Source organism: Mesoplodon mirus, assembly GCF_964341445.2.
Source record: "Mesoplodon mirus genome assembly, chromosome: 8".
In the NCBI taxonomy this organism is placed as follows: domain Eukaryota; kingdom Metazoa; phylum Chordata; class Mammalia; order Artiodactyla; family Ziphiidae; genus Mesoplodon; species Mesoplodon mirus.
The window spans coordinates 29,056,906-29,084,546 of NC_138984.1; the positions used below are offsets into that span (position 1 = coordinate 29,056,906).

Consider the following 27,641-nt stretch of genomic DNA (forward strand, 5'->3'; position numbering starts at 1 on the left):
GTTGAGGTAGACAAAAAAGCTAAGAAGTTACTCTGGACTGTGTTCACCACCTTTTTAGGCATCATCTGAAGACATCCTCAACACCAAACTATGATCAAATTAATTCTTTAAAAATAAACATAACGACAAGAAGAAAACTAGATTTACTGTCTGCATCTTTCCCAAGATTTTTCTTATGATAAATTCCAAAGTGAAGTTTCACCCAAATGAAACATAATTGATCAAGTATGTGCTGTAGTTGCTCAGTTACCATAATAGGGAAATGATGTGGGCTTTTCCCCTCACAGCAAGTCCAGTCCTGAACTTAGGCAAAGAGCTCAATAGAGGAAAAATGAAAGCTACCTTAATGGGGCACCTCTCACCTTTTGCCTCTTGTCCATGCCAGTGGCCACTCTTGCTCCTGAGATCTCTGCCATTTGCACCCACGTTCTCCTTACTGTTGATGAAAAATTTAAGGAGAGGTCTGGATACAGATAAGCACAACCCAAAGGCAACTGATGGGTAGGTTCTGGTTTTTAGCTACATCACTAAAATGAGTTTTCCTTAATTATATGATACCTCAAAAGAGAGTAATGGTAGGAATTATCTTTTTAAAAAAGACATAACATTTGTTTCCAGCTGTGTAGGACATCACCAAGATTTTTGTAAGCTTTTTTGTCACCCATCATTTCATTGGCTTTAAGAGAGTCCTCTAAGAAAAGGAGAGGGAGTTATTACTCATCTCACAGCAGAAGCTGTCAGTGCTAAAGGCTCTAAGGTGTCCCTTGGGCAAACCTGGGGCATCTGGGTTAGCACTGACCTGAAACCTTCCTTGACTCAAGTTTCCCTTTGCAGCCATGATCTTGATTCACTGGTTCTTTCTAAACTTTGCTTCTCTTAGCTCAATAGTTGGGTCTCACCCTCTCATTCTGATCCCTCTGTATCTCAGCTCCACCACTTACTGAAATTCCCACGCATATCACTGCCCTCCCACCATAAATCTTCCCCCAGTTACTCCTGAAACAAACCCACATGGGCTTTCACATGAGCCAACTTCACATTTATCACTTCAATTGTATTGACCATTGGCCACAATCTTCTAAGTCTTAACAGATGAGCCCGGATGATTCACGCAGGAATGGTAGGAATGACTGTGACAAATCTTTGGAAAGACAAACATGACTTGGTACCTCATTTGTGATGGGAAAATATTCTAGCATGTAAAAGGCATCTGAATTTATTAGCTTGGTGTAGCTATAATGTAACCACTAATGTATGGGATTTTTTTTTCTCACAGTCTGATAACAGCTTTATTGCGTGCAAGCCTTTGTCATTTATTGCTTCCTATGACTGTAAAAAGAGAAAAGAGCATGTTATGCCTTGACTGACTGACTTAGATTTGTGATTTATTTGATCAGAAATGTGCTCTCTAACCACAGCACTTCAATTTATGGCTGCCGTTGGTTGGACAGTAGATGAAAAAACATAATTAGAGAGCACTTAGGAAATCGAGCTGCTTCCCTAAATTACAGTTTCTAATTTGGTCATTATTTTAGGCCCAGACGCTGCTTGAGTTCTGATTTTTGCCCCGTACATTTATAAAAGTGATATGGATGTCAGAAGGGCTAACTAGGTGATGACAAGGCCGTGAAGTCTCCTTACGTTGCTTCAGCCTGAAGAGGAGGATCTGTCTGTCCAGTGTCACACTTTTGTAAGTGAGAAGCAGGAAACAGCAGGGAGATGAAAGGGAAGGGCTGGGAGCTACAAGTCTGTGGGGCAAAGATGAAAACACCTGTGGCAGGGACAGAAGGTGGACAGAGAGGAGAGAGGCCTGGTGCTCGGCTCCGCCCCGTGCCTGGGCACAGAAACAGTGGTGCAGCATTAGTCTGCAGAGAACGTGAGAAAAACAGATCTCCCAGAAACAGACTCACAGACATAGAGAACAGACTTGTGGTTGCCAAAGGGGAGGGGGAGTGGGGAAGAAATGGACTGGGAGTTTGGGATTAGCAGATGCAAACTATTATATATAGAATGGATAAACAACAAGGTCCACCTGTAGAGCACAGGGAACTACGGTCAATATCCTGTGATAAACCATAATGGGAAAGAATATGGAAAGGAATATATATATGTATAACTGAATCACTTTGCTGTACAGCAGAAATTAACACAGCATTATAAATCAACTATATGTCAATAAAATGTTATTATTTTTGTTTTTTTGTTACTCATTTTCAAATATCTTTATTCACAAACCTGTTATTATCAGTCAGTTCAAATGCCATATGTATGATAAAATAGATTATAAGAAGTATCATATTTACAATGAAATCATTAGTTTATATAGCTGAATCAACTGATAGGCTACTTCCTGCAATAATAACTTAATGGGCCCAATTCTACCTTTTGAATGGACCAATTTTATGATTCTCCTAGAAAGTTTTTTTTTTTTTTTTTTTTTTTTTGGTATGCGGGCCTCTCACTGTTGTGGCCTCTCCCGTTGTGGAGCACGGGCTCCGGACGCGCAGGCTCAGCAGCCATGGCTCACAGGCCCAGCCGTTCCACGGCATGCGGACTCTCAACCACTGTGCCACCAGGGTAAGCCCTCTCCTAGAAAGTTTTGAGTTGGGTATAGTTTCTTGGTGCTTCTTTCTGTGATCCAAGGCTTAAGAGAAAATCCCTGGAAACTAGCAACTGGAACCAGACCTCTCCAGGACTGAGGAGAGATAGGAGTGAGAAAAAAGACATCCTGTCACATCTTAAAGTCCCACAACTGCTATGCTTTGCAAGAGGAGGAAAGAATCAGTCCCAAGAATTATACTGAACACTTCTCAATCATCAATATCAAGGATTAATCTCTAAAACAAGTTTGCAGCTAGAAGCTCTCCAGCTAGTCATTAACTAAAATGCATATGCAATACAGTCAAGGATGCTGTGCTTACAAAACCACATACAACTTCTTTATCTCTAATTTTAAAATAATTCATTCCCTTATTGGGTATGCAAGTGAGCAATGGGAGAAAGTTGTGCATCTGCAATACCGGCTGGTGCTAAGGATTTCAGTGCTTCCAGAAGATGGGGGCTAGAGAACTTAACCAGGCACCGGAGGGGTTCTTCTCTCTCAGCCAGGATGCCCCCATTTAGGTCACTTTTGAATTTCGTTTCAAGCTTATATTGTGCAAATTCTAGTTTTGGTTGTGGATAGTCCCCAAAGATTTCTTGAGTCACTCTCTGGACTCTCTCTTTTTCTATTTTGTTTTCATGAATGATCCTTGAATCCATATTTATATCTAGCTCAAGGCTTCTTTCTTGTAGAGGTGTAGTAGAGTTGTGAGTTTCAAAGGTCTGATTATACAGTTTAAAAACATTAGCCTTAAGAGCGTCCAGATACTGGCTTCTGAGGTCCATTTTCACAATCTGATGGTGTTTGCTAGCAATTGTCAGTGCCTGACCCAGAAGGGGTAGATTGCTTTTCAGTTCGGAGGAAGAAGTGAAGGCATACGGAGTTTGGGAATAATACACCACGTAAGCAGGTTTGTACTGGTTTGGCTTTCTATACTGTGTTCCCCAGGCAATTTGAATCCATACTGCATTCTCCTCGGCATCTCTGAAGCTGACTGTCACATTTTTTAAAGCTCTCTGAGGAATTTTTCTTAAGAATTTTGAATTGTTCCATATCAAAAAGGTCAATGTCTTCATTTGGTCCTTTACTCATCTGAAAAACATCCGAAACTTTCTGATGCCGATGAAATTGAGTATAAATGATGTCTAAAAGGGCTGCATCATTGAGACTTGCATGATTCTTCTCACAAAGCAGAACCAAGTCCTGAACAAGAGATTCCTTTCTCTGCCGGAAGTTTACAGTCTGCAGTTGATTTTCAGACAAAAAATTCCAGGTTTTCAGTACTGTCATCATTTCAGTCATTGGAATTTTCAAGATGGTCCTCCTGAAAAACTCAGAAACACTTTCATCCATCTCTTTGGTACTTGGGACTTGTGGCAGTTGTGAAAGAGTCGCCTCAGAGGCATGGGATGAGGCTTCTTCAAGGCTCCCACCACGCTCGGGGGCCCGATGTCATGCCATCAGGGGTTCTCTTACCGTCCCACATCACCGGCCGGCTCTCTCCTCATCAGCTGTTCCCCAATAAAATAAAATTTTAAAAAAGAATAGAAAAGCAGATCTCCAAGGTCATGACTCTGATGAGTGGCTGGCATATAATGTTGGTAAGGATGGTCTGGGGTAGACTAAAGAAGAGAACTGAACTTGGCAGAAAGAATAACTATGGGTGGGATTATTGATTTATTTTCAGTATTTAGCAGATATACTGGATCTCTTTTATCTTTTTATTTTTAATTTTTAAATTTTATTTTATTTTTAACATCTTTATTGGAGTATAATTGCTTTACAATGGTGTGTTAGTTTCTGCTTTATAACAAAGTGAATCAGCTATACATATACATATATCCCCATATCTCCTCCCTCTTGCGTCTCCCTCCCACCCTCCCTCTCCCACCCCTCTAGGTGGTCACAAAGCACCGACCTGATCTCCCTGTGCTATGCGGCTGCTTCCCACTAGCTATCTATTTTACGTTTGGTAGTGTATATATGTCCATGCCACTCTCTCACTTCGTCCCAGCTTACCCTTCCCCCCTCCGTGTCCTCAAGTCCACTCTCTACGTCTGCGTCTTTATACCTGTCCTGCCCCTAGGTTCTTCAGAACCTTTTTTTTTTTTTTTAGATTCCATATATATGTGTTAGCATACAGTATTTGTTTTTCTCTTTCTGACTTACTTCACTCTGTATGACAGACTCTAGGTCCATCCACCTCACTACAAATAACTCAAATTCATTCATTTCTATGGCTGAGTAATATTCCATTGTATATATGTTCCACATCTTCTTTATCCATTCATCTGTCGATGGACACTTAGGTTGCTTCCATGTCCTGGCTATTGCAAATAGAGCTGCAATGAATATTGTGCTACATGACTCTTTTTGAATTATGGTTTTCTCAGGGTATATGCCCAGTAGTGGGATTGCTGGGTCGTAGGGTAGTTCTATTTTTAGTTTTTTCAGGAACCTCCATACTGTTCTCCATAGTGGCTGCATCAATTTACATTCCCACCAACAGTGCAAGAGGGTTCCCTTTTCTCCACACCCTCTCCAGCATTTATTGTTTGTAGATTTTTTGATGATGGCCATTCTGACCAGTGTGAGGTGATATCTCATTGTAGTTTTGATTTGCATTTCTGTAATGATTAGTGAGGTTGAGCATCTTTTCATGTGTTTGTTGGCAATCTGTATATCTTCTTGTGAGAAATGTCTATTTAGGTCTTCTGCCCACTTTGGGATTGGGTTGTCTGCTTTTTTGATATTGACCTGCATGAGCTGCTTGTAAATTCTGGAGATTAATCCTTTGTCAGTTGCTTCATTTGCAAATATTTTCTCCCATTCTGAGGGTTGTCTTTTCGTCTTGTTTATAGTTGCCTTTGCTGTGCAAAAGCTTTTAAGTTTCACTAGGTCCCATTTGTTTATTTTTGTTTGTATTTCCATTTCTCTAGGAAGTGGGTCAAAAAGGATCTTGCTGTGATTTATGTCGTAGAGTGTTCTTCCTATGTTTTCCTCTGAGAATTTTATAGTGTCTGGCCTTACATTTAGGTCTTTAATCCATTTTGAGTTTATTTTTGTGTATGGTGTTAGGGAGTGTTCTAATTTCATTCTTTTACATGTAGCTGTCCAGTTTTCCCAGCACCACTTATCGAAGAGGCTGTCTTTTCTCCATTGTATATTCTTGCCTCCTTTATCAAAAATAAGGTGACCATATGTGTGTGGGTCTATCTCTGGGCTTTCTACCTTGTTCCATTGATCTATATTTCTGTTTTTGTGCCCGTACCATACTGTCTTGATTACTGTAGCTTTTTAAGTATAGTCTGAAATCCGGGAGCCTGATTCCTCTAGCTCCGTTTCTCTTTCTCAAGATTGCTTTGGCTATTCAGGCTCTTTTGTGTTTCATACAAATTGTGAAATTTTTTGTTCTAGTTCTGTGAAAAATGCCATTGGTAGTTTGATAGGGATTGCATTGAATCTGTAGATTGCTTTGGGTAGTAGAGTCATTTTCACAATGTTGATTCTTCCAATCCAAGAACATGGTATATCTCTCCATCTGTTTTTATCATCTTTAATTTCTTTCATCAGTGTCTTATAGTTTTCTACATACAGGTCTTTTGTCTCCTTAGGTAGGTTTATTTCTAGATATTTTATTTTTTTTTGTTGCAGTGGTAAATGGGAGTGTTTCCTTAATTTCTCTTTCAGATTTTTCATCATTAGTATATAGGAATGCAAGAGATTTCTATGCATTAATTTTGTATCCTGCTACTTTGCCAAATTCATTGATTAGCTCTAGTAGTTTTCTGGTAGCATCTTTAGGATTCTCTAGGTATAGTATCATGTCATCTGCAAACAGTGACAGCTTTCTTTTCCGATTTGGATTCCTTTTTTTTCTTTCTCTTCTCTGACTGCTGTGGCTAAAACTTCCAAAACAATGTTGAATAATAGTTGTGAGAGTGGAAAACCTTGTTTGTTCCTGATCTTAGATGAAATGGTTTCAGTTTTTCACCATTGAGAACAATGTTGGCTGTGGGTTTGTCATATATGGCCTTTATTATGTTGAGGTAAGTTCCCTCTATGCCTACTTTCTGGAGAGTTTTTTCATAAATGGGTGTTGATGGGTGTCAAAAGCTTTTTCTGCATCTATTGAGATGATCATATGGTTTTTATCCTTCAATTTGTTAATATAGTTTATCACATTGATTGATTTGAGTATACTGAAAAATCCTTGCATTCCTGGGATAAACCCCACTTGATCATGGTGTATGATCCTTTTAATGTGCTGTTGGATTCTGTTAGTATTTTGTTGAGGATTTTTACATCTATGTTCATCAGTGATATTGGCCTGTAGTTTTCTTTCTTTGTGACATGTTTGTCTGCTTTTGGTATCAGGGTGATGGTGGCCTCGTAGAATGAATTTGGGAGTGTTCCTCCCTCTGCTATATTTTGGAAGAGTTTGAGAAGGATAGGTGTTAGCTCTTCTCTAAATGTTTGATAGAATTCACCTGTGAAGCCATCTGGTCCTGGGCTTTTGTTTGTTGGAAGATTTTAAATCACAGTTTCAATTTTATATTGGTCTGTTTATATTTTCTATTTCTTCCTGGTTCAGTTCCAGAAGGTTGTGCTTTTCTAAGAATTTGTCCATTTCTTCCAGGTTGTCCATTTTATTGGCATATAGTTGCTTGTAGTAATCTCTCATGATCCTTTGTATTTCTGCAGTGTCAGTTGTTACTTCTCCTTTTTCATTTCTAATTCTATTGATGTGAGTCTTCTCCCCTTTTTTCTTGATGAGTCTGGCTAATGGTTTATTAATTTTGTTTATCTTCTCAAAGAACCACCTTTAGTTTTATTGATCTTTGCTATTTTTTCCTTCATTTCTTTTTCATTTATTTCTGATCTTTATGATTTCGTTCCTTCTGCTAACTTTGGGGTTTTTTTTGTTCTTCTTTCTCTAATTGCTTTAGGTGTAAGGTTAGGTTGTTTATTTGAGATGTTTCTTGTTTCTTGAGGTAGGATTGTATTGGTATATACTTCCCTCTTAGAACTGCTTTTGCTGCATCCCATAGGTTTTGGGTTGTCTTGTTTTCATTGTAATTTGTTTCTAGGTGTTTTTTGATTTCCTTTTTGATTTCTTCAGTGATCGCTTGGTTATTTAGTAGTGTATTGTTTAGCTTCCATGAGTTTGTATTTTTTTTTTTTTTTTGGCGGTACGCGGGCCTCTCACTGTTGTGGCCTCTCCTGTTGCGGAGCTCAGGCTCCGGACACGCCGGCTCAGCAGCCATGGCTCACAGGCCCAGCCGCTCGGCGGCATGTGGGATCTTCCCGGACCAGGGCACGAACCTGTGTCCCCTGCATCGGCACATCAACCACTGCTCCACCAGGGAAGCCTGTGTTTGTATTTTTTACAGACTTTTTCCTGTAATTGACATCTAGTCTCATAGCGTTGTGGTCGGAAAAGATACTTGGTACGATTGCAGTTTTCTTAAATTTAGCAAGGCTTGATTTGTGACCCAAGATATGGTCTATCCTGGAGAATGTTCCATGAGCACTTGAGGAGAAAGTGTATTCTGTTGTTTTTGGATAGAATGTCCTATAAATATCAATTAAGTCCATCTTGTTTAATGTATCATTTAAAGCTTGTGTTTCCTTATTTATTTTCATTTTGCTTGCTAGAACTCTTTTAAATCTTCCCCACTTTTTGTTTAAAATCAAAGGATTGGTTGAGGCTGAGACAATGACAGTTGTGAGAAAAGTGGGAAATTTAGAGTTTGGTGCTTATGGGTTCTTATTCAGAAATCTCATAAAAATCCAGAGTAGACACAAAATAAAGAGATGAGAGGCATCAACAAAGACAGCATCTGAAAAATGATGAGGAGATCAAAAGATAAGACACTGGACACCCTTCAAATGCTATTTCTCCTAGCATTTGAGTCTTTTTAAATCTCACTATCCTCAAGTAATCCTTAAAAAACACAATTTATTTTCCGTTTAGTGACTGACAAAGGGCTATCAATTCTTCACGTAGGCAATGTGATGATTAATTTTATGTTAGATCATAAAATGTTAGACTGGGCTAATGGATGCCTAGGTAGCTGGTAAAACACTATTTCTGGGTGTGTCTGTGAGTATGTCTCTGAAAGACATTAGCATTTGGTTGAGTAGATTGAGTAAAGATCTGCCCTCACCATTATGGGTGGGCATCATCCAATCCACTGAGGGTCCGAACAGGATAAAAAAGGCCAAGGAAGGGCAAAATCTCGGCTTTCTCTTCTTGAGCTTGAATGCCCATCTTCTCCTGTCCCCAGACATTAAATCTCCTGCTTCTTGGGCCTTCACACTCCAGGAGTTACAGCAGTGCCCACTCCTACCCTCCCATCTCACCCACACCCCCTTCCACTTTGCAGGCCTTTGGACTCAAACTGAATTATTCCGCCAGCTTTCCTGGTTCTCCAGCTTGCAGAGGACAGATTGTGGGACTTCTCAGCCACCAAAACTGTGTGAGCCAATTCATATAATAAATATCTTCAGTATATCTATTATCTATCTATCTATCTATCTAACCATCCATGTATCCATCCATCCATCCATCCATCCTATTGGTTCTGTTTCTCTGGAGAACCCTAATACAGCCCATTTCTTCACATAAAAAGCGTTCTGTTATAGGGAGAATATGAAGCAGACTGAAAAGTATAATCAGACTTCTCTTCCTCTTCTATTCCCTTCCCTTTCCTTCCTTTCTCTTCTCTTCCTAAACAATTGAGTCCTAAAGCTATTAGGTGGGACAAAGCAAGGCATTTGTCTGTGGTAGTAGGGGTGGAGTGCGGGGAGCCATGATGGCCCGGCATGGGGCACCAGAGTCGGAGCAGAGAGGAAAGGGTGCCCATCAGAGGGGCAGCCCTGTGCAAATGCAGAGCCCCAGTGGAGTACAGAGGCCATTCCATGGAGGTGGAGGTCTTAGCCTAAGTAGGGTAAGGAGGTAGGGTTGCCAGATTTAGCCAAGGGAAAAAAAAGCCAATAAAACAAAACCTGACACCCTATTAAATTTGAATTTCAGATAAACAATGAATAATTTCTTAGTATAAATATGTCTCAAATCTTGCATGAATTGTATGTAGTTTATCTGAAATTCAAATTTAACTGGACAACCTGTATTTTATCTGGCAACATTATGAGGAGGACATCCACACAGAGGGTGGCCTGCTTTTGGGTGTGGAGTTCCAGTGGGTGAGAAGGGTATCCATGAGGAAGTTGGGAAGTGGCTTGAGCTGGGGAGTCAGAGCTGGAGCAGAGGAAGAGGGCACTAGCATGGGAGATGGGGCAGCAGAGGAGGCGTGAGGTTCTTAGAAAATCAAGGTGTCTGCAGGGCGGTGCTAGCTCCAAAGGCTCTAGGGGAGAATCCTTCCAGCGTCAGATGGCCTGTGGCTGCAGAAGTCCAATCTCTGCCTCTGTCCTTGTATGGCCTTCCCCTCTTCTCCCTGTGTGGCTCTCTTCTCTGCGTGTTTTTTATAAAGACACCTGCCATTGGATTTAAGTTCCACCCAGATAATCCAAGATGATCCCATCTTGAGATTTTAATTACATCTGCAAAGCCCCCTTTTTCAAGTAAGGTCACATTTATAGGTTCCAGGGGCTAGGATGTGGACATATAATTTTGGGGACCACCATTCAATCCACTTACAGTTAGTTATATATAGAAAATTAAGCAAATGTTTTAAAGATAATAGAAGCCTGGTTTTTCCTAATGGAGAACAATATAAAAAGATATTGGATTGGAATTAGGTGTGTCAGTGTGAACTTATACTTTTTAATATATAACTAGAGAAATAATTCTAGATGGAAATGTCTGCCTGTGGGTATACGTGTATGCTGTCTACTGGCCAGCAACATCCCAACAGCAATGAATACATCTAGCACCCAGGTCTTGGCTTCTAAATACCATTTTCCACTAAAAGGAATCAAGTTTCCTTGGAGAAGTGGCTGATTCCAGGGCCGGTGCAAGAAAAGTAAAAGGCAATCCTAGAATATTTTGTTGTACCAGAAAACAAAGAGGTTTTCAAAAAATAAAGAAGACATGTCAAAAGGACACAGAAGCCAACTTGAATAGGCTCCCAGTTGCCAAATCGGGGACAAACTGAACGTGGACATAAATAATGATAACAATGGATTATAATCCATGAATAAAACATGAATCCATGAGTCCATACTGATCTAAATGAATGAGTGAATAAATTAAAAGTTTGATGAGAAATAGAACATTTTCATAGTTCCAAAGTACCTCCCCACAAAGTATTTATTAATTACAAAGGGGAAAAGAGTAATTTTACAGTGAAGAAGCCTGGCAGACACCACCTTAATCAAATGGTCAAAGTGAACATCATCAGTAACAGGACAAATTAAATCACATACGACCTGGTAGACTGCAAAGAGGAAAACTCAGCATTAGTTCTGTTTTTCTTGCCAAATATTCATAATAAATTTCAGCTTAATCATGAGGAAATATAAATTAAACCCAAGTTGATAAAATAAAAAAATAACAGGCCTGTACTCTTCCAGAGTGTCAAGACCACGAGATCAAGAAAAGGCTGAACCAATGTTCCAATATATAGGAAACTATACAGAGACATGACAACTGCATATAATACCTGAGTCTGAATTGGATGCTTTTGCTATAAAGGAATTATTGGAACAATTGGCCAAACTTGAATGGAGACTATAAATTATTAGATGGTAGTAGTGTATCAATGTTAAGTTCTGGATTCGGGTTGTTATTCTATGGTTAAGTGGGAGAGTGTTATTTGTAGGAAAGCACACAGAGAAGTATTCAGGGGTGATGTGGCATTGATAACTTACTCTCAAATGACTAAAGAAAATAAAATTCTTTGAATTGTACTTTCAACTCTTCTGTAATTGTTTCAAAATTTAAACCTGTTATTTCAAAATTTTAAAGAATGAACAAGTACAGTCAGAAAGGCCAAGAAGTGTGTTCATATATGTCCACTATATCAGAAAACTAAAAACATTGAAAATGTGTAACAATTTGTACATGATGATCTCAAGTGTGTTTAAAAATATGGAAAAATGATTATAAAGAAATATATGAAAATATTAAGGTTATGTATATCTATGTGGAAGAACTATGATTTTGTTTTTGCAGGGGCATGTTTTACGTACAGAAGGAATGTTATGGTTCACTAGGACTAGATAGTAGAAATTAATTATAAATAGAAGTGAGGAAAGGGATTAAATGAAATCATATGAAGTAGAGAGTAGAATTGAATCATACAGAGAAATTGCACATATATGTCTTTAATTTCTGCCAAGTCAATTGTGCACACTCAAATTGTATTTTTCCTACAACCTAGAGCTGAAATGCAAGCCAACAACCTCATCTGTTGCCTAAGAGAAACGGTGATGGACTCCAATGCTGTAGGAAGAACTGGCTGCACTGAATTCACTAAGAAATGGTAAAGACTAGACTAATCCTGATTATTGCTGTACTCTGGGCAATTCAACACCGTTTCCAGGATAATTTTCACTTGACATGCTGTGTAGGAGGTAACCTTTGGTTAAAAAGTGACTCTAGCTTTTGATTTTAGGTTAAATTTTAACATTTACTTTAATTCCTTCTAGGGATCTTAACTACATAGTCTACATTTCTAAAAAATTGAGATATAATTCAGATAGCATAAAATTTTTGTTTTAATGATCCATTTTTAACATGGTGCAGGATATCCACAGTGAAAAAAGAATTTTCATTTTAAATGATTCTACAGATTTGTTTAAAAGAAATGGAAATTCAAATTTTAACATTTGGAAAGAAAAGTGATTAGATCAAATCAATGGGAAAAACGTTTGGCTGGCCCCTTCATTAAAAACAACCGAGGTGGGGACTCAGCTGAGCCTGGAGGTCATAGCCGAAGTATTGATAGAAGTAAACCAAGTTTATCTTTATTGACACCCTCGCAACAGACACAGACACACACAGACACACACAATTTTCTTTGTCCTTCTCTCTCTCTTTGGCACATTTCCCCCCTCACTTCTTTTTGCCCTACTTCTGGACAAACTCCCTTTCCCCACTCAGGATCCACTACAGGGAGAAGTTGCAGTTTACTATGTGTGAGGCCCTGGGCAATTTCACAACCTCTCCAAGCCTCACTTTCTTCCTGGTAAAATGGCTGTAAGAGTAGTTCCAGCTTTGTTACAATATTGTGAATATATATATATATATATATATATATATATTTTTTTTTTTTTTTTTTTTTTTTTTTTTTTTTTGCGGTACGCGGGCCTCTCACCGTTGTGGCCTCTCCCGTTGCGGAGCACGGGCTCTGGACGCACAGGCTCAGCGGCCATGGCTCACGGGCCCAGCTGCTCCGCGGCATGTGGAACCCCCCTGGACCGGGGCGCGCACCCGTGTCCTCTGCACCAGCAGGCGGACTCCCAACCACTGCGCCACCAGGGAAGCCCCTGTGAATATTTTTTAAAGGATTAATGTGAAGTGCTTTACATTAATTCTTTAACGTTACTTTACTTTTCTTTTATGTTAGTTTCCTGTCATTGCTGTAACAAATTACCACACACAGTGGTCTGAAACAACACACTGTCATAGCTTACAGTTGTGAGGGTTAGAAGTCTAACATGGGTCTCACTGGGCTAAGATCAAGGTGTTGGCAGGACTGTATTCCCTCTGGAGGCTCCAGGGGAGAATCAATTTCCTGGCCTTTTCAGCTTCTGGAGGCTGCCTGCCGTTCATGGATCGTGGCCCCCTTCTTTCCATCCCTCCAAGCTCTGCTTCCGTGGTCACATCTCCTTCTTTGACCCTCTTGCCTTCCTCTTATATCTAAGGACCCTTGTGATTCCATTGTGCCCACCCAGATAATCCAGGATAAACTCCCCATCTCAAGATCTGTAACTCACATCTGCAAAGTCCCTTTTGCCATATAAGTTGACATATTTGGTCATGGATATCTCTGGGGTCAGCATGCATTATTCTGCCTACCACACTTTCCCTTTCCTCCCATATTTCTTAACTCCCAGGTATTCCTAACCTGGCCTAAACCTCACCTCCTTGCTTGAGTTCTCTCAGGTCTCCTACTCATGCCTCCACACTTCCAGCTATAACTTTCTCCTTCTCTTCCAGTTCAAACCCTACCCATTCCACAAGTCCCAGTCAAATCATGAGTCCTTTGGTAAAGCCTTCCCAGGCCATCGGCTTATAAAGATAGCTTCCCATTGCATATAGTAGCTGTGCCACTCATTTGGCAAACTCTTCTGGTCATATATTCATGGCACACAGGTGCTGCATATACATTGAATGAATAAATGAATCTCCACAAGACCATAAGAAATTGACAGCCGTGTCTTTTTTTTAGCTTTATTGAGATATAATTAACATATAACATTGTGTTAGTTTGTGTACAATATGATGATATGATATACATATATATATATTGCAAAATGATTACCATAATAAGGTTAATTAACACATCCACCGCCTAACATGATTACCATTTATTTGGTGTGCAAACATTTAAGATCTACTCTCTTATCAATTTTCAAGTACACAATACAGTATTGCTAACTGGGACATTAGCTCTCCAGAACTTATTCACCTATAACTGGAAGTTTGTATCCTTTGGCCAACATCTCCCCATTTCCCCTATCCCCCAGCCCCTGGCAATCACCAATCTACTTTAAGAACTGTGTCTTTAGCTACTTTCTAATCCAGCACTGAAGAATGGTTGAGGGGAGATATATGGCAATGATGAAAAGATAAAGCATGTCCAGGAGCTCCAGGGAGGAAATGTTCCAGAGTCCCATCCGTTTCTTTAGTTTAGAGCAATACCAACTTACTTCCTACAAACACATCTAGGGCAAGGGGTCTTTACGTATTCTCTTTGGGCTGGTGTCAATGATAACTTTAGCAACAATTTTTCCTGGACTCTTCCTGCCCAGCTTCTTCTCATGCTCTCTTGATTTGGTACCTGTGTGTATGGACAATAGAAGCTCTTACAGAAACACAGATGGCACCTCTAAAGAGTGCTCCAGAGGCCATGATGGTCTACAGAGGGTAGGGTAGAAGTGAGAAGTGGGAAAACCCTCTCATTCTACCTCAGGATATTCTTCAGAATCTGTGGTCCGCCTTAGTTTGCACACCACTAGCGCATTATTTACTGGCTGACGTTTTTCATTCTTTTAAGGGTTTTGGAGAGGGGGCTTCTGTTATTCTATCTTACGCCCAAAGATGGATATCACTATTTCATGTGTAATTCTGTCTTTCTAGTTTATGATGATCACTTTCTGTAAGTAAGTGTTTTTACTTTCTATTACTATTTTGAAAAAATATCTTTATCAGAACTTTCTTCATTGGCTAATAGCATTCACTGGGCAGTTCTTCCCAGTCAAGGAAAAGGGAAAAGAAAACATCTTGGCTACTTCTGTACTTATGATTCTAACTACCAGCCTAAACTTCATGTCAAAATACACATCACACAATGCTATTTGTTGTCTCACATTTTTGACAGATGAGTTGAAATCTTTTTATATAATTCAGCAAACAATTAATATATGAACACTTGGCTGGTTTTTGTGAAATAAATAGATGAATAATAAACAGTTCTGGCCATCCAAGGAAGATCAGACATGAACGTAAAAAGCTGCAATGATCTATTTCAGGCATTCCTTCTGACTCACCACTAGTGATAGATTGGGCCTTAGACCAAGAAAAGTTAAACCCCAGATTAAAAAAAAAAAAGTCCTTTCAATTTACTAGGCAAACAGCCAAAACTGCAGACCTCTCAGGTTTCAGAAAACATTAAAAAGAATCTTTACTGATTATAAATTTGCTCTTCCAGCAATATACTACTTTTTCTGACTTCATAGTTATTGTGCCATTTCTGTGACTGTGTTTTACAGTTGGGCACAGATGTGGAGTTTTGCTTGTGTTCAATCATAGTGGATGAATTTGTAACTTTCCCCCTTCCCTTTGGGGAAAAAAAATCAGGAAGGAACTTAAATACAAGGCTTTTCCTCCCATTTTACATTCAAACATGTCTTGCAGGAAATGAACAAATAGTGATTCTCAAATATAACATTGTACTTCTATGTGCTGTAGTACAAAAAGAGCTTTACAGGAATTTTGTGTGTTCCGGAAGTTGAGATTTTTTAAGGACAAAGGTGGGACTTGGATTTTTTTTCACTTCCTGCAGAATATAAATGCCAAATTCCTTAGCCTAACATTCAAGATCTCCAAAATCTTATCCCAACTCACCTCCAGTCTTATCTATGTCCATCCTTACTCCATGAAACCAGCAATGTCCTGTGAGCCATGCTGAAGATTTTTATCTCCAAACCTTTTTTGCCCTCTGGATTGCCCTTCTATCTTTCCTTTTCCCCCAGTCCCACTGTCAAATTATCTATTCTTCAAGGTATACCTTCAAAGAAAAGGCATCTATAAAGCAACCTGTACATCATCTCCCAGTTGAAATTTCCCCCTCTCTTGGGTTTTCATAATTTCCTGTAATTAAGGGTTACAGCTTTTGTAATGAGGAATAAAAACTTAAAAACTACTTAACTAAAAACTATTATCAGCTTATCAAATAAAACTTGAACATAGTTTTTTGAAAAGGGCAAGGAACTCTTTCAGAATCAGTTACATTCATGCCTTTAAATGTGTTCACTAGTAAGAAAAAAGAGATAGAAATGCCAGCCAACACAGGAAGCAGCAACAAGATAGAGTTGTCCTATGGACCACAAATTACTATTTTTAAAAATAATGGAAAAGGGAGAGAAAGCAATTAAAAAACTAGAATTACCTTAAAAAATGAATATGACATGAAAAGAAAATCAAAAACATTTTAATGAGAGATTTAAAAATGATAAATGAATGCATGCATACTTCTGCAAAATTTCTTCAAATTAATATGTGGGTTTAATGCAAATACTAATAAAAATTCCAATGTGATTTTTTAAATAAAAAAAGGAAGTAAAGTTTATTGAGACATGAATTAAAACATATTTTGTAAAAAGAAAAGAATAATGCAGTGGGATTAGGTCTGCCTGATATACTAAAACATATAAAAGCTGCAATAATTAAAGCAGAATGCTATTGGAAGATGACTAGAGAGGTAAATTAATGGAACAGAAAAGATAGTTTAGAAATAAATCTTATATATAATACTTTAGGAAATGATAATGAGAAAAGAAGGGACTTTTCAATAAATGGTTTTGAGAAGATTTTAGCTCTTTAAGAAGTTCCTCGTTCCATACTTTATAATAAAATGTGTTCTAAGTAGAATTTTAAAGCTAATGATTAAAATAAAATAGTAAAATCTTCAGACAAAGTAGAATATTTATTCAGTGTCTGGAGGAGAGAGTTCTTTGAGGTTTGAAGTATGAAGAGGAATCAAAAGAGGTATGAAGTAATATTTGATCACATAAGTCCCAAAAATAAACGACTGATGTCTGGTCAAGTGGTGAAGCAGCTTCAGGCTCTGATAAAACTCTCCCACCTTTAGTGCCCACACCTGTCCCAAACACAATAATAATAAATAGGATATGAAAAGGGAAAATCAAAATGATATAATTGAGTTCAAAAAAGGAAACAAAAGGGCCTCCCTGGTGGCGCAGTGGTTGAGAGTCCGCCTGCCGATGCAGGGGATACGGGTTCGTGCCCTGGTCTGGGAGGATCCCATATGCCGCGGAGCGGCTGGGCCCGTGAGCCATGGCCGCTGGGCCTGCGCATCCGGAGCCTGTGCTCCGCAACGGGAGAGGCCACAACAGTGAGAGGCCCGCATATCGCAAAAAGAAAAAAAAAAAAAAAAAGGAAACAAAAGCAAAAAATAAACAAATGGGACCTAATTAAGCTCAAAATCTTTTTTGCACAGCAAAGGAAACTGTTGAAAAAATTAAAAAAGGCAATCTACTAACTGGGAGAAAATATTTGCAAATGATATGACTGATAAGGAGTTAATAGCCAAAAGATATAAACAGCTCATACAACTCCATATTAAAAAAACCAAACAACCCAATTTTAAAAAGGGCAGAAGACCTGACTAGACATTTTTCCAAAGAAGACATACAGGTGGTCAACAGGCACATGAAAAGATGCTCAACATTGCTAATCATCAGAGAAATGTGAGTCAAAACCACAATGAGATATCACCTCACACCTGTCAGAAAGTCTATCATCAAAAAGACCACAAATAAATTTTGGCGAGGATCTGAAAAAAAGGGAACTCCTGTACACTGTTGGCGGGAATGTAAATTAGTGCAGCCACTAGGGAAAAGAGTATGGAGGTTCCTCAAAAAACTAAAAATAGAACTACCATATGACCCAGCAATTCCACTCCAGGGTATACATCTAAAAAAAACAAAAACACTAATTCAAAAAGATACATGCACCCCAGTGTTCATAGCAGCATTATTTATAATAGCTAAGACATGGAAGCAATCTAAGTGTCCACCAACAGATGAATGAATAATGAAGATGTGGTATATATAAACAATGGAATACTACTCAGCCATAAAGAAGAATGAAATTTTGCCTTTTGCAATAACATGGATGGGCCTGGAGGGTATTATGCTTAGTGAAATATGTCAGACAAAGAAAGACAAATATTTTATGTTATCACTGGTATGTGGAATCTAAAAATAAAACAAACATATAGAGCAAAACAGAAAAAGACTCCCAGTTATAAAGAACAAACTAGTGGTTACTAGTGGGGAGAGGGGAAGGGTTTGTAGCAAGATAGATGTAGGGGATTAAGGAGTACAATTATTATGTATAAAATAAATAAGGTACAAAGATATAGTGTACAGCACAGGGAATATAGCCAGTATTATATAAAAACTTTAAATGGAGTATAATCTATAAAAGTTTTGAATCACTATGTTGTACACCTGAAACTAATATAATGTAACTATACCTCAATAAACAAATTTAAAAAAATAAATAAAAATACCACCATGGAACTGAAACAAACAAAAAATGCCACAGTGAAGAGAGCAGAATTACAGCTGTATACATACCAGTCTTCCATTCCTATGTCCAAGGCTTCAGCTCCCTTAGGTACAGCTTCATACAGAAAACACTGAGGACAAGGATTAGGGCTGGGGCTCTCTCTAGTCATATGAAACTGAGAGAAAAAGCTGGCTCACCCATTGCTTAGAGGTATGGGTTCACAGAAAAGTGCAGATGTTGGGAAGCAGGAATTCAAAGACACAACCTGAGGCAGTGAAGAAATCTGTGATGTCTACAATGCCTCCCATCCAAGTGCTAACCAGACCCGACCCTGCTTAGCGTCCGAGATCAGATGAGATTAGGCGTGTTCAGGGTGGTATGGCCATAGACTGATACTCACAATATCAAAGTAAGTCAGGAATACCAAAATACTACTACGTACCCAGCTCTAAACTGGGGACTCCAGTGGGTTGCTATGTGCCAAAAAATACGTTGTTGGGAAGGGGTGAACATGGAGGGAAAGGCAAAGAGAAGAAATAAGTAAAAGACTAAAAAAACTTTCTACTAAATGAGCCTTCTGCAAAATAGAATTCCAAAACCACATTAAAATATCTAACAACAACAACAAAGAAGAGTTTGAACCCCACCTCTCCAGTTGGAACATGAATTCACTTCAGATGAAATTAATTTTCTGGAACTGTTTGATAAGGAACTGGAAAGTAAATGTTCTGATGAAGCTCAAAGAAATCAATGAAGATAACCCTTCCATTAAAAAAGAACAGGGCTTCCCTGGTGGCGCAGTGGTTGAGAGTCTGCCTGCCGATGCAGGGGACACAGGTTCGTGCTCCGGTCCGGGAAGATCCCACATGCCGCGGGGCGGCTGGGCCCGTGAGCCATGCCTGCTGGGCCTGCACGTCCGCAGCCTGTGCTCCGCAACGGGAGAGGCCACAGCAGTGACAGGCCTGCATACCGCAAAAAAAAAAAAAAAAAAAAAAAAAAAATGAAGCCAAAAAAAATCAATAGTGAAACAAGAAACAGGTGGATCTGAAAAAGAAACAAATAGAAATAAAAAATAGGCATTAAAATTTAAAAATCAATAGACAGAATGAACTTTAGGCTGGAAATATTTGAAGAGAGGAGTACTGAACTGGAGGGAGAAATTCACCCAGTTCATGGTCAAAGAAAAGAAAAATATGGGTAAATAACTAAAGGCTACTGAGGTTAGATGGTGAGGATCCCAAAAGAAGAAAATGAAGAGAGAGTTGAATCCTCATATCAAATGTGTTCTACGTACCAAAAGGATACAAGTTAAATTATTACAGGGTGAGTGAAAAACATCAAGAATCACAAGAAAATCTTAAGAGCTATCATAGATAAAAGACAGATTATGTGCAGCTAAGCAACAGTCTTCCCATCAGAAATATTAGATGCTACAAAGAAGCCAGTGAAGTAATGTATTCAAAATGCTGAGGGAAAAATAGATATCTACACTGCTAAACTTTTGCAATGTAGACACAAAATGAATCCATTTTCAAATAGCAAAGCATAAGACCAAGAGTTTAGCCACCTACAGACTGTGGCTGATACTTACCCACTATGACACTGGTGTAAGCAAAGTGGAGATCCATTACACAACAATGCGAATATACTTAACACTACTTCACTGTGTACTTTAAAATGATTAGAATGGTCAATTTTATGTTATATGTTTCTTACCACAATGGAAAAAAAATATCATGCTCAGGCTCCAAGCAATGCCACATTAATTTCTCTGTAGGGGCAGGCAAAGTGCATGGAGCATAGGCAGAAAGTATTTTCTTAAACTTCCCAGTTGATTTTTATTTTATTTTATTTTAATTTTTTTCCCAGGTGATTTCTAATGTGCAGCCAAGGTGAAAACCACTGACTTATGCCTAAAAGAAAACCACATGAAATTTGAAAGAAAAAAAAAAGAGGATGGGAAGGAGTGTTTGGAAAGAGAGGTATAAGGCAAATACAGAAACAGAGGTAATACTCTCCCCAAAAGCCAGTGTAGTAGTTATTGTATTAGACAAAATATAATGTAAAGGAAAAAACTTAGATAACAAGAGATGCTACATAATAATCAAGGAAAGAATCATATATAATCATGAATTCGTATGTACCCAACAACAAAGTTACAAAGTATATGAGGCAAAAACTGACAGAATGACAAGGAGATACTTACAAACTCAAAATCATGGTGAGAAATTTTTAACGCCTTTATTAGAAACTATTAGATCAAGAAGACAAAAAAACTTTAAGAAAGATATAGAATATTTAGAAAGTAAAACTAACTAGTTTGGGGCTTCCCTGGTGGTCCAGTGGTTAAGAATCCGCCTCCCAATGCAGGAGACGCGGGTTTGATCCCTGGTCGGGGAACTAAGATCCCACATGCCGCGGAGCAACTAAGTCTGAGCGCTCCAGAGCCTGCTCACCACAACTAGAAAGCCTAGTTAATTAATTAATTAATTTTAAATCGAAGTATAGTTAATTAAGTTAATTAATATAGTTAATAAATAGTTAACTATAACTATAATTAATAGTTAATAGTTAATAAATTGTTAATTAATAGTTAAGTATAGTTAATTAATTAATTAATTTTAAATTGAAGTATAGTTGATTTACAACATTGTTTTAGTTTCAGATGTACAGCAAAGTGATTTGGTACATTCTTTTTCAGGTTCACACATATATTCTTTTTCAGGTTCTTCCCCCATTTAGGTTATTACAAAATACTGAGTATAGTTCCCTGTGCTATACAGTAGGTTCTTGTTGTTTATCTATTTTGTCTATAGTAGTGTGTATATGTTACTCTCAAATTCCTAATTTGAAGGGAGGAGTGACCAAGAATGGGTAGCCATCTTTAATCTGCCAAAGGATGGCCAACCAAATGGATAATCTCCATTATCCCAGTCGGGCTACCACTGGGATGAATCCACTGGGATGAATCACTGGCTACCACTGGGATGAATCACTGGCAATTTTTGTCCTTGTTCTGCCTGAGTTCTGTCTCCATGAGAGGGTGAGTGTCTAGGCCAAGGGGACATGCAAGAGGGGAGTCGTAGTTCCCCAAAAGAAAATCAGGTAGTCCTTACTACAAAAAAAGATGACTGGGCACTACAGAGGTAAAAACAATGTCTGCTTCAGACATTTACTGTTTGTTTTAAACCTATTTTTGTCCAGCGTGAGAATCTTCACACAAACCCATGCCCCTCCGTCCCTTTCACACCCAAACTTATTGTCTGTGTCTCTCCTTTTATTAAGATAACAAATGTTTACCTGAAGCAATGCTAGTCAGGCCTAGGCTAGGCTCTGTGCTGGGGATCAAAGAAGAATCAGCCCTGGAGCTTGCCCACCAGTTGTTCTCTCCTGAGTAGGGGGATAATTGAGGAACAACAGTAACATCAGAGATAAAAGAGGAGGTGCCATAAGAGGCACAGATAAAGTGCTCTGGAAGTTTAGAGGAGAGGGAGATAACGTCCAGCTGCGTCCTTAATCACATACTGCCTCACATCTCTTGTACTGTTGTCTTGTCTGGTTATTAACTCCTACATTGTTGAACAACAGCAAACCAGTCACACTGAATAATTCACGGGGCTGCTCCTTCCTCTGCATCCAGATCATGAGCTCCTCCAAGGCAGGGCTGGAGAACTCTGACAGGCATATTGCAGGGGCTAAAATGCCAGCTCCAACAGAAGAGAACATCAGTAAGATGCTATCTGAATAAAGTCTACATATATGCTCAGAAACATAGGCCTTTATTAGCTTACTAATATTTCTTCAATGCACTGAACAGGAGATTAAAAGATTGCTTTTCTCCATGGCCACCTGTTTTCTTTCCCCCTGGTGGGAGGAAATATCTTTCTACTGGGACCTCCTGCTTCCAATGACTGACATCTCAGTTGGGTGTGTTCTTCCACCTCAGCTATAGAAAGATGTCAAATAAAGTGATTGAATGTTATAGTGATGGCTCTACAAAGACCTTTTACAGATAGTAATCTCAGATTTCTTCATGGAAAGTTCTTTTGTGTGTATCCCACTAGGGTATCACCTTTTGGCATCAATTCCAAGTCTTTCTGAAAAACATGCTAGGTTTTCTTTTTTGTTTCTTATTTTTAAATGGCAGATGGTTAGGAAATATCTTCTCACTCATAATTATTTTCCTCAGTTTTTCTCCATTCAACAGCAATTACCCTCATGTATAATATTTCTAAGTAGTTATTTTCTAGCTCCTGAAGAGAATAATCACAGTGAAGTCATTCATCTTATGTACTTCATGATTTTTCTCAGCAGGAAACTTCTATTGAATATAATTTGTACCACAGTAACTAACACAGACACTTAAACATGCTTGGTAGTTAATTTGTTTTTAAGTAGACCAAGTTTTCAGATGAAACGTTCAGCTGTTACACAAAGGGTGTTTTTCCTGGATTCTCTCCAAAAGTACCTTCAAAGAAAATTAGATATGTGACTACTGTACTTCAAATATTTTCCAGGGGAGAGGTGGAGTGAAAAAAATGGTTTCCTCTGGCTTAGATTACCTCACATTTACACTGAGCTAAGCACTTTACAAAACATGCAAATTGTCTGCTTTATGGGAAAGTAAAACCCCTTCTGGATTTAGTTCTTGATGCTAGCAATATTGAAAAACAATTTAATTTACATTATACATAAAAGTCTTTAGATAGATTTAACAATTAAACATATAAATCAAGTCATACCAAAGTAGCAGAAAACAGAAACGAACAGTTATGATATCTTTAGAGGAATTATAACTTATCCAAGCTTGGAAATGGTAAATGAAATATCAAAGGACAAAAACAAGAGATTTGATGATTTGTAACTTGTAATATTAAAGATGATTTTAACAAGCAGCATTATTTTACCAAAGGTCATTCATGATTAATTTAGAAGAAATCATTCTTGGCCTTTGGCATTCAGGGATGTCCACAAGTAATCCCAAAAGCCAGTGATATGGAGAACTATGTTATTCTGAGTCAAAATTTGAATTATGCCAAGAGCGTGGTATGCCTGACAGAGTCCCTTACTTGAAAGTACCCTATCTGACCCCCAGCACCTGAACTGCAAGGTGACCTTGTCCTTCTCACCTGCTTGTTGTGTGTGACACACTTCTCTCCAGAAGTCACATGTATTTGTACAAAGGAACCATTGCATTCACTGAAACGGTTTTTCTCAAATGTGGAGATTCAAAAAGGTTTCACCTAGGATACATTTCTGGAGAGTGATATCATTGCTGGGAAATTCCATAGAATGGAGATAACAGAAAGATCAATGGAAAGTTGCTGAATTTCTAGAGATTATTGCCTGAATCAGGACTCTCTCTAATTGGTTTTAGGAAAATTGCAACTTGGAATATGAATGACAGCATTCAAGTGAATCAATTAATGTTACTGTTAAAAAAAAAAAGAAAGGAAAAACAAGAAGAAAAGAAAAAGACACACACAGGGGCTTCCCTGGTGGCGCAGTGGTTGAGAGTCCGCCTGCCGATGCAGGGGACACGGGTTCGTGCCCCGGTCCGGGAAGATCCCACATGCCATGGAGCGGCTGGGCCCGTGAGCCATGGCCGCTGAGCCTGCGTGTCCGGAGCCTGTGCTCCGCAACGGGAGAGGCCCGCGTACCGCAAAAAAAAAAAAAAAAAAAGACACACACAAACACACACACTAAGGACCCTTGTCCCAGTCATATAGAACAACAATCACAAGAAGTTACTGTGATTTCTGACAGGGAGCCCTCTTGAATCAAATGATCTCTCCAGGCAATGTTAACAACACACCCAGCTGGACAATACCCAGAATTGCCCAGGTGCACCGTGTTGAAGGTTACACACCTCAGGAACGACAACAGCGGTTCCCAGCCACACCTGCATTCCTGCGTGCTGTCACATCTCCTTCCTGCTTCTCTCTGAGCTGGTCACACTATCATTAACCCATATCTGGACCATGGCAGGCCCTCAGTTGGTCTCTCCAGGCTCCAGCCCGTTCCAAGACCAATCCATCAAACACATTCCCAAGAGGTTGCTATGACAAATGCAAGTGTGGCTTGTCCCTCCCAGCTTTAAAATGCTTCAGGGAATGGCCCATTGCCTTCAAGAGACTTCCCAATTCTTTCTTTCTTTCTTTCTTTTTGTGGTTTAAAAGTGGCAAATCATAGTTATTGTTTGCCTTGGATGTGTCAATAAGTTATTTGAAATTAGTCAGGAAGTTTTATGAATTTTCAAATGCAGCTTTTAATCACATGTCTGAACTCACAATTACCAGTTTTTTGGGAAAATTTCCAGGTTTTTTTTTTTATTACACCACACTTCGTGTGATGTTCCTTTATAATAAAGTTTCATTAATTAAATAAAGATAACATAAAATTTACCACTGGAATGTTAATTAACTATAAGCACATTGTTGTGCAACGGATCTCTTGAAGTTTTTCATCTTGCAGAACTGAAACCCTATACCCATTGAACAACCCCCATTTCCCCTGACCCCGGTCCTTGATAATCACTATTCTACTTTGTCTCTATGAGTTAGCAACTTTACATACCTCATGTAAGTGGAATCATGCAGCATCTGTCCTCGTGACTGGCTTATTTCACTTAGCATAATGTCCTCAAGGTTCATCCATGCTGTAGCAGGTGACAGGACTTTCTTTTTAAGACTGAATAATATTCCACTGCATGTATATATCACATTTTATTCATCCATTCATCCATTGATGGGCATTTGGGTTGCTGCCATCTCTTAGCTATTGTGAATAATGCTGCTTTGAGCAAAAGTGTACAAATACCTCTTCGAGATCCTGCTTTCTATTCTTTTGGATAAATACCAAGAAGTGGGATTATTGGATCACATGATGATTCTATTTTTGAGAAACTTCCCTACTGTCTTCCATAGTGGCTATACTATTTCACATTCCCAACAGTGCACAAGGGTTCTAATTTTTCCACATCTTCGCTGATACTTATTGCATTAGTCTCCTCACCCCTTATCTGTGGTTTCACTTTCTGTGGTTTCAGTTAGCTGTGGTCCAAAAATATTACATGGAAAAATTCTAGAAATAAACAATTCATAAGTTTTAGATTGCGGGCCATTCTGAGTAGCGTGATGAAATCTCGAGCCATCACACTCCAACCCACACAGGACGTGTAGCCCCCCTTTGTCCAGCGAATCCACCCCTTCGTCACTTAGCAGCCGTCTTGTTTATCAGCTCATCTGTCATGATATCTCAAGTAACCTTTATTTTACTTAATAATGGCCCCAAAGTGCAAGAGTAGTGATGCTGGCAGAGACTACTGTATTATTATTATTATTATTATTATTTTACAGTGGCCATCCCCTGGTGATTAGTGAAATTGAGCATCTTTTCATGTTTGTTGGCCATTTATACATCTTTTTTGGAGAAATGTCAAGTCCTTTGTTTTTTAATCTGCGTTTTGTTTTGTTTTGTTTTTCTGTTGTCAAGTGGCTGTTCCTAATTCTTAAGCATGGTCTACACCCTTCCTGACCTGATCTGGTCATAAGCCTCATTTCCGTCCTCTCCTTACCTCACACACTTCTCACTGGCAAGCTCAGTTCCTAGAAGTTCTTTACTGGAGGAGCCGGGCTACTGATATCTCCATGTGTAGTTCCTGATGGGGTGCCCCCCTCTCTACCCCAAACACATTTTGACCGCTGGAGCAAAATCTACTTCTGTCAGAAAGAACAATTACCTAGGGGGAATTACCTTTGAGAAGTCTTCTCTCACCATGTCCTGTAGCCCACCCACTACCCCTTCCAAATTTTTATTGGTGGATCTAATAAAACATTTCCACTACTAAACAGATACTAAAAGCAGTGAATACTCTTCATAGCAAAGGCTTTTTGTTGATGTCTGTTGTATTGTCCTTTTGCACTTCCCATGGAGTGACTAAACCTATCATACTTGATAAGGCCAGCAGTAATTATACACAGGAATTTTATCTGAGGCATTCTGGAATATATCCAGAAACGGAAACCAATCTAGTTAACAGGTGAACATACTTTTTAAAATGTCATCGATACGGACCATTGTGACAGAATAATAGTCCACATAGCATTTCCAAAAAATGTCTCTGCAATGTAAATTCTGTCAAAGAATTTTTGAAATTCTTTCTTGCCATAAAGATAGATTTTGTTATCATGGTCTATCATGGAATGTATAAGACCAATTAGAAGGCTGCTTGAATTTTGGTGCCATGTTGAAACCCTAGGTGCTGCTCAGGCTGAAGTGGACCTCAGAGGCCTCAGGCAAAGCCTGCTAGAAACAAGCCCGCTTGTGTTGTCACCATCAGTCTACCCTGTGTTCAGGGCTGATCATGTGGGTTGGCGATTTTTTTATTATTTTCTGCCTCCCAGATGAGACGATAAGCTCCTTGAGGTCAGCGCCAATTTTACTTAGTATTCAAGCTCTGGTGCCAAGCATGGAGACTGCCACGGAATCTATAATGTTAAATTTTTTCTGAAGGAAAGGAGGGGAGGAGGAAGAAAGATTGGTGGGCAGGTGAGCAAGCCAGGAGCAAAGGGAAACACACGGCCAGGCTTTGCCTCTGTGCCCTGTGCTGCCCAGTTCTCCTCGCCCAGGACTAGAGAACCCCGAAGACCTGGTCACCCGGGCTGTGCACTCAGGTCCCACCCGCACCCCTGTCTCGACTCTCCAAACTGAAATGGCTTGGTCCTCACAAAGGTCACCCCCCACTTCCAGCTGCAGGGTTCAAAATGGCAGTTTAGATCCAGGGACTGCAGACGGCAGTCCCGTGCCATCTGGCAAATATACTGATCAGGTCTCGGATTATTGAGAAAACTATCATTTAGGAAGCATCTACTCCGTGCTAGCCAACATGCGAAGGCCTTCAGATTTGTTACCACATTTCACACATTTCAACCCCTTTTCAATCCTTTGGGGACTTTGTTATTATCCCCACTTTTCAAGTGAGGAAAATGAGACCTAACCAGGATTGTAATCAAGTTTCTTTAATGCTAAGGCTGTGCTCTGTTTATTATATCATGACACCCAAGGTCGGAGTCCTATCAGATTTACAAT

General features: G+C 39.1%; 1 protein-coding gene and 1 pseudogene across 2 annotated transcripts in view; both read right to left on the reverse strand.

The window, feature by feature from the left end:
- Positions 1-27,641, reverse strand: part of LOC309809342 (uncharacterized protein) — a gene marked incomplete at its 5' end in the record, with an annotated part of 71,945 nt that overhangs the window by 15,579 nt on the left and 28,725 nt on the right. The window lies entirely within an intron of this gene.
- LOC309809131 (centromere protein N-like) lies at positions 2,911-6,089 on the reverse strand (annotated as a pseudogene). Its single transcript has one exon. The product of its transcript is annotated as a centromere protein N-like (transcript).